A 9,314-nucleotide genomic window follows, 5' to 3' on the forward strand; every position below is an offset into this window, starting at 1 on the left:
TTGCACTGAATAAATGGCTAAGATTTTTATTTCTTTCCATTTTTTGTTTGTTCGTTTGCAACGCAGTCTAAGACAACGTGTGAGTCCGAGTGGTTTGAAATGTAACAACCCAGTTATAGTGTAACGGCCACGTAACATAAGAGACGCGTTAAAAATGAATGATTCTGTTTACACCGCTATTGAACAATGATACTTAACGTTTTGCATTTTAAATTTTAAACCATTATGTATAAATGGTTTTTATCAAATCAATCGTAGGTTCTCTACAGTGCAATGTAGAGTTAAATGCATTGTGAACTAAGCTATATGTAGTTTTCTCCCCGTGTATATATATATATATATATATATATATATATATATATATATATATATATATATATATATTATTTCTTCAGCGGTGAAAAAACGGGACTAGAGTGCTCAATGTGTAGCCAGAGCAGTATATAGGAAATTTATTGCTGTGAGTCCAGAATGAATTTACATATTGTTTCCGCTAGGAAGATATCCTCTGCAGATGAGGAGAGATCTGACCAGCTTCGTCAGAATTCATAGATGGAGTCCATCTATGAATTCTGACGAAGCTGGTCGGATCCTAGAGTCCTAGTGGGGATGAAACGCGGAATATTCAGTGTAGCTTAATCGCCATATATATATATATATATATATATATATATATATATATATATATATATATATATATAAAGCTGAACGTCTGTGTGTGTGTCTGGTCACGAATAGGCTCCTATATGGTTGACTATTATGGAAAAGTGATCACATATAATGATAGAAGATGTATCGAGACACAGGAATGGGTATGTTTGATCTGGCATAATGATGATTCATTAAAATTGTGGGTCTGCGTACGCGCCTGGTCCACAAAGTATAGAAATAAAAAAATTAAAAATAAAACGGTTACACGTATTTTTTTTAATATGGGTGTACATTATATGTACTTTGATAAGTATGCTTTAACTTAAATAGGGATGGTATAATAAAATTGTGGGGTCTGCGTTCACGCCTGGCCTCGATAGAATGGAAATAGGCACAAACTTTAATAAAGACTTTTCATATCTGCTACTAGTCTCTCGCTCCTAGACAAGGTTCAAAAGAGAGTCGCTAATCTGATAGGTCCTGAACTGATATCTAGGCTTCAGCCTCTGTCCCATCGACGAAATGTTGTATCCCTCTGCCTGTTCTACAAGTATTTTAATGGTGAATGCTCTGGCGAACTGCAGGAACTTGTACCCCCACGACGTAGACACCCTCGACAAACCTGACAGGCAGCTAAATCCCATCCCCACACAGTAGAGATCCCTAGATGTAAAAGATCTTTCTACTGCAGTAGCTTCTTCCCTTGAACCGCTAGACTCTGGAATTCTATTCCAGGTTCCTGCTTCCCCAACTGTACTGACATGCAGAATTTCAAATGTAACGTGAACCGACATCTTGCTGCCAAAATCTCTACATAGTACCCCAGTAGTTGCTACCCCTGATAGTAGCACCCTACACCAAAGTGGCAATTTGCCTTGTTTGGGGTGAAATGTAATAAAAATAATATCTATCTGCGTAAGTATAATTTTATAATTATGTTTCAGTTCATAGAATGGAAATATGTCACAAAGTTTAACAAGTTTTTTTTTAATATAGATCCACAGAATATTGTGATAAGTGCTTCAGTGTGAACAGGTATGGTATAATGAATTATGGGGTTTATCTATTTTATTTTTACTTTCATCATATTTTGCTTTGGTTTTGATACCCCCAAATTCGAGCCTGTCTCTTCACAACCCTTTCTTTTCATAACCTATCATACTTTTATAAATAAGAATCCATTTTCTGTAGGCTGTTTTTGAACCCAGTCAACGACGGGTACTTTTGCTAGTATATATATATATATATATATATATATATATATATATATATATATATAAATATATATATATATATATATACTTGTTTATTGTTATATAAACATGCTCACATCCCGCTGCTACAAATAGCCACTTGTTTCAATGAAACAACAGATATCATCAGGCAGCGACTTGACTATTCAAAAGTTCAATGAATAATGGATTTTTATTTTAGGTAGGAACTCTTTAAAAGTTGGAGTTAAAAAACTTAAAACACAGAACTTTAATTATAAAATGTAAAGAGGGAGGGGCAATTTAAATAAAGTTAAAAGATTACAATGGAGAGAGAGTGATTGAGAAGAGAAAAAAAGGAATAGAGAAAGAAATAGAGAAAGAAAATAGAGAGAAAAATATATATATATATATATAATATGGAGAAGAAAAGAAAAAAGATATAAATGGTTATTATAAAGAGAATAAGGACTAGAAGGGAAAGGAAAAAATGATTAGATCTACTTAAAGAGAGAAAGAGAGAAAGAGAGAAAGTAAGAATTTGACAGTATATAGAAAAAGAAAAAGAAAAAGATCTGCGTGTCAACCAATTTATGAACAATTATACAATTCAGTAATGAAACATATTATTACAAGTACAAACAGAAGATACAATCCAAGCGTCAGAAATGAACATGTCAAAAAAGACAGCGAATGTATCCAGCCAACGTATTTATCATCTCACATACGTCCACGAGTAATATCAACGCAGTTCAAACATACGTCTACAATTAATTAGGCCCTTTATGCTAAATGATATAAGTTTAAAGTTTTCGCGTTTTTATTAGATAAATATATAAATAAAAGAAAAAAAATAATGATAAAACAATATTAAAATTATTATTAATAATAATAATCATAGTAATAATAAACATAATAGTAATGATAATAATAATAATAATAATAATAATAATAATAATAATAAAAACAGAATAAAATTAATATTTATTATCTTTTTAATATAACATATTTAGCCATGAGAGGGGATTAAATAAATTAAATAGGGACAATAATTATAAATAAAAATTTACTAATATTTATGTATATAAAAAGAATACAATACATATATGTATATATACACATACACACATATATATATATATATACATGCACATAAGTAAAGTAAATCACTTTTTCCATAGCTACCAACGTAATAGATGCACTGAGACTAAAGCTGCTTTCAGGACTGCCAGCAACCACTGTAAAAGAGTAATAAAAAATGCAAGAGAGCTATATGCCCAGTCTGTTAAATCCAAGGTAGCTGATCAGCGGCTTGGTTCCCACCAGTTTTGGCAAATGACAAATAGAATCCTGAACAGAAGTGTGCGTTCTATCCCAACCATTATCAATAGACCAGAGGTCATCTCGTCAGCGTCAGACAAGGCCAAACTATTTGCAAAGAACTTTGCAGCTAATTCTACCCTATGCGACGAAGGCCATCAACTCCCCATATTTCCTCCTTTAACACAGAAAAAGCTAGGTAACATACAAATATCGGTGCATGAGGTCGCCAAGCTAATAAAAAACCTAGATTCCAGTAAAGCAACTGGCCCTGATGGCATCCCAATTATAGTGTTAAAAAAGCTTCAACCAGAACTTGCTCCCATACTTACGAAACTATTTAAGCGCTGCCTTAAGGAGAAGTGCTTTCCGACCCCCTGGAAGACCTCATCAGTTTGCCCTGTATTTAAGAATTCAGGTGATAAATCATCTCCCTCTCAGTACAGACCAATAAGTCTTCTCTGTGTTATGAGTAAGTTGCTGGAATCAATATTAAATAGAGAAATAGTCAACCACCTCAGCAGGAATAACCTTCTTAGTGACACACAATATGGCTTCCGCTCTGCAAGATCTACCGCAGATGTGCTGACGGTTATATCCCACAGGATTAGTGAATCTCTTGACAAAGGCTTCCTTTCTTGGGCAAGTGCTCTTGACATATCAAAGGCCTTCGACAAAGTATGGCATAAGGGTCTACTTCACAAGATTTCCAGCTATGGTATAACTGGAAATGTTTTCTCAATCATTAAATCGTTTCTCTCCGATAGGCTCATAAGAGTAGTGGTAGATGGACAAAAATCGGAGGCCTGCAATATAAATGCTGGAGTCCCTCAGGGGTCAATCCTGGGCCCAACTCTCTTCCTGATCTACATCAATGACCTCCCTAAACACATACTTAAATCATTCGTTGACATCTATGCTGATGACACGACCATCTACGGCAACACATCAAAGGCTGTAAATGACGAAGTTCTCTCTGATTCTCTCTCCTCTGATCTTGAGCGCGTGGTTCAGTGGGGGAAGATGTGGCTGGTTACCTTTAATGCATCCAAAACCAAACTCCTATCCTTACATCATCAACGCTCTGATCCCCAGCTGGCATCAGTTGTGATGGATGGCTCTAGTCTGGGTGAGGCCCCGTGTTTTGACAAGCTTCTGGGTTTGACCTTTACTCCTGATCTGAAATGGAACACGTACATCAAGTCTGTTGCCAAGGTCGCTGGAAAGATGGTGGGATCCTTCTACCGCTCCAGAAGATATCTCACTACTGATGCAATTCTCTATCTATATAAAAGCCAAGTACGTCCAAGGATGGAATACTGTTGCCATATCTGGGCAGGAGTTGCCAAAAACAGCCTATCATGCCTTGACAGAGTACAAAATAGACTTTGTGGTTTAGTGGGGGATGCCCTTTTCTCTATCCTGCAACCCCTCTCCCACTGAAGAGATGTTGCGAGCCTATCCTTGTTTTATCGTTATTTCCATGGCAGGTGCTCGTCTGAACTCCAATCCCTGGTCCCCCCTCGCCAGTCTTTCACGAAAAACACCCGTCTAGCTGAATCCACTGTGAAAAATTTCCCCCACTCTATATCTGTGCCTAAATACAAACGCGGATTTCATGAACAAAGCTTCTTTCTTAGAACTGCACGCCTTTGGAACTCTGTTCCGTCTGCCTGCTTCCCTCCGGACTACAACTTGGATGTCTTCAAGTCTAATGTTAACAAATTCCAAATGAACCTCCCCCTTAAGTAAACACTTCATCAAATCTCCTCACTAACGTAATGTACTTGCAATAACCCTTATCCCTGAGTGGCTTCCGGGCCTTGATAAGTGGTGATCACTGTGTAAAAAAAAAAGGTGTAACTATACTATTAAGTTGAAAGTTTAAGCTATTTAAGTATCGATATAAAGTCATATTAAATCACAAATTAATACATTCAAGACCAGATTACTAATAACACAGATACAAGTACACTTACCTATAAATATATAAATATATTCAGGCAAAAGAAGTAATTAAATCAACGAAATACTCAAAAGTAGCGACACACAGGTAGATAGTACCCAAATTAAAAATAATAAAATACATATGTATATACCCACAGGGAACCAACAGACATACAAATAAGCATATATATATATATATATATATATATATATATATATATATATATATATATATATATATATATATATATATAATTTTATGTATACACATACATACAAAAAATACACAAATATATGCACACAATCATATACTAATATACAACAACGCACACACACATATATATACGCACACATAAATATGTATAATTTACATAAACTATATATATATAGAAAAACATAAGAATACAAATAATTTGGCAAGAGTACAGATAGATGCATACACACATAGAAACATACAAATGGAATGAATAAACATGGGAGGGTATACCAAATAATATAAAAATATATAAATCTAAATACACACGGTCATAAAGTAAATACATAGACACATACATATACACATAGACACAGAGGTATATAAGATAGGAGAAGTAAAGAATGAAATCAGGCGAGGAGAAAGTATATTAATAGTATTTTAATAAATTATAGAAATCAGTGACAATTTTAAATTTATTTAAATTTTATATCTAAACTAAATTACTTAAAAGATGGTTTTTATAATGTTTGCAATTAATTGAATTTTCGTGCTTCTTATTTAATAATTTATCTCTTTCTCTAAAAGTAAGTATAAATAATTTCTCATAAAGACATAGGTAGCAAGGCGAGTTTAAAGATGAACAGGTTTTAGCTTTCTTTAAAATTTTCCAATTTACTATTGGGGAGTAACCTTGCTCTACTAGTTCATTGTAATATTAAGACAAGGAAATTCTATTTTTGTACTCATTATTTTCAAAAGAGCACTTGTGACCGGTAAATCTTTCTTTAAAATTGTTATTTGTCATTCCTATGTAATATTTTTTTTCATTCGGATTTTCCTTAGTAGAAATAGTTGCTTGGTACACTACAGAAGTAATTTGACAATTTCCTTTAAGAGGGCATTTTGATTTAATTCTACAGTTACAACTTTCAGTAGCAATGGGTGTGCTATTTTTGTTTAATATTTTGTTATTATGTTTTTTAATTATTTTTTCAAGGTTTTCATTACAGCTATAACTAAGTTTTATTGTATTTTTATTGAAAATTTTATGTAGTATGTCATTCATAGGGAAGTGCTTTTTAATTAAGTTTAAGAATTTCATTCCTAGATTTGTTTTAAGTTTCAGATTAAAAGGGGGATTGTACCACAGGATTTTTCTCTTACGGTTTCTATTTGTATTTGTATTTGGGTGTGTTGGTTCTATGAACTCAATTTGGGTGTTTTTGTATCGACTATCCTTAAGGGCCCTGTTATAGAAATATTTATGTTTATTAAATGTTTCAAGATTGGAAGAATTGTCACTGATTCTTTTACTAATGGATTTGGGGATATGCCTAATGATAGATTTTGGGTGATTTGATAGGGGGTGTACATAAACCCGAGTATATATATATATATATATATATATATATATATATATATATATATATATATATATATGTGTGTGTGTGTGTGTGTGTTATTATAGAGTTGTTATTTCAAATTTTTGAACCATTGATGGCTATTTTAACCGGCTAATGACCCATAAAAGACGGCCCGTAAAAATCCAATAATTTGAGACGCATAGCGCCGCTCTCCGACTTTTAGTTTCGGTGGAGATAGAATTTGAAAATATAAAGACATATAGACGAACATATAGCCGTTTATATTAGATATTATATACGTTCTGAAAACATAATTATATACTATCCTAATATACTATATACTTCTGCCCAGTTGATAGTTCATTTATATATCACTGTCGTAATATATAATTTTCTGTTCGAAGCAAAGATATATTGAGAGGCAGAAAACTACAAAAAACATCTGCAACGAGTTTTCAAATATAAATGAATCAAAGAATCTCGCGTGTCGTCTTACAATTATCCTCGGGGTGACGACATAATGGCAAAACCGTTTTCTACGACTCCGTATCAGAAAAGTTGCTATTTCTTTGCGTGTTTATAAATGTGATAGAAAATATTTTCGTTGTCTGTTATGGGAAGGTAGCGACTTCTTGACTTGGATAGGAACTATTCTAAAGGACCACCCGTTAATCACGGGTAAGCATGGCCAACGTATCGAACACTCTATGCTATTTTAACCGTTTAAATGACACATTTTTGTATCTTTATATGACGCATTTTTGTATCTTTACATGACAAATTTTTGTATCTTTACTTGACACATTTTTGTATCTTACATGACACATTTTTGCATCTTTACATGACGAATTTTTGTATCTTTACATGACACATTTTTGTATCTTTACATGACAAATCTTTGTACTTTTACATGACACATTTTGGTATCTTTACTTGACACATTTTTATATCTTTACATGACGCATTTTTGTATCTTTACATGACACATTTTTGTATCTTTACATGACGCATTTTTGTATCTTTACATGACGCATTTTTGTATCTTTACATGACGCATTTTTGTACCTTTACATGAAACATTTTTGTATCTTTACATGAAACATATTTATATCTTTACATGACACATTTTTATATCTGTACATGAAACATTTTGTATCTTTATGTATAAATCACATGCATGTAAAACATTATTCCATTATTGTTCTATTTTTTGTCGTTACGAGATACTTTAAATCAACTCGAGTACACGAGTAAATAGCTCGTGTCATGTTGATCGTGTGATAAATACCTTGAGGACTGTCGACCACGCTGTCGTCAACTGAGAAGCAGCCTCATGATATTGCATTCCACAAACGGACAGTTCTCGAAAAGAAAATTTGCTCATGGAAGTTCGGTTTAATTTTAAGTAAACGATGGAAGAAAGGTAATTTATTTAAAGTGGTTGCAGCCGGAAATGTTTTTGCTGTGTTTACTGGGTAGACCAAAGATTGGAGTTTTCTGAACGCCCTTTATTCATATGTGACAACAATACTCTATCCTATATCATGCAGGTGTATATTGCATCAGAAGTGGGATAATTTCTGTAACGGTAAGATGATCCAACCACTTTTTACAACTAACTTAGCAACAAATATGTCTTCCACTTTTATCTGAGGTAAACGTGAATCCTAGATTATCGAAAAGTAGAGTCTTCTCAAGAGGATCTCCATTCATTTCAATCAAATCATCATCCGTGCGGTTTTTATTGCATTTTCACCTCAAACAAGGCATAGTGGCACTTTGATGTAGGGTGCTACTATCTGGGATATAATTTGCAAGGGTACTATGTAGGGAGTTGAGTAGCAAAATGTCTGTTTGCATTACACTTGAACTTCGGCGTGTCAGTACAGTCAAGGAAGCAGGAACCCCGAAGGGAATACCAAAGTCTAGCAGTCCTAGGGAAGATACAGAGTCGAAGGCTTTCTTACATCTGGTGGTCTCCAGTGCAGGGGTGGGATTTTGCTGCTTGTAAGGTTTGTCGGGGTTATTTACGTTGAGAAGATAAAAGGGCTTGTATTTTGTCGGAAAAACTTGTAGCTGATGCACCAGCCCAAATGTGGCAACAATACTCCACACATAGGCTAATAGTCGTTTTGTAGAGATACAGGATACTTTCAGGCGTAACTGTCTAGCACTGTAGAGAGAACCAATCATTTTTGCATCAGCCTTGCTAATGCTTTCCATGTGTCTGTTCCAACTCATGTTTCCCGTTAGTGGTAAAATAAGAAAAACTTAGTTTAGGTTGTTTTACAAATAACCAATCAATTATTTTTTATTATTTTTATACCTAAAAACACCGGTGTTTCATACTTTCACAATCATCAGTATAGGGAGTGATCTTTGACACCATTTGCTAGGAAAATTACCTCTAGGCCATCATCAACCGCAACGAGAATTAAGGGAAACGAATAACTTCTAAATGCAAAATTTGTATTTATAAGTTTTTTTGTTTTTTTTCAGTTGGTCGTGTTTCATAGTGCTTTATAAATAGTGGATTTCTAGTATTTTTAACGCATTCTCACAGGACCGACTGTTTACACACTGAACTGCACCATGCGACCTCTATCATCGGCAACAAGATTTTGC

The sequence above is a fragment of the Euprymna scolopes genome, chromosome 16, assembly GCF_053919585.1.
Source record: "Euprymna scolopes isolate OS-2025 chromosome 16, ASM5391958v1, whole genome shotgun sequence".
Lineage (NCBI taxonomy): Eukaryota > Metazoa > Mollusca > Cephalopoda > Sepiida > Sepiolidae > Euprymna > Euprymna scolopes.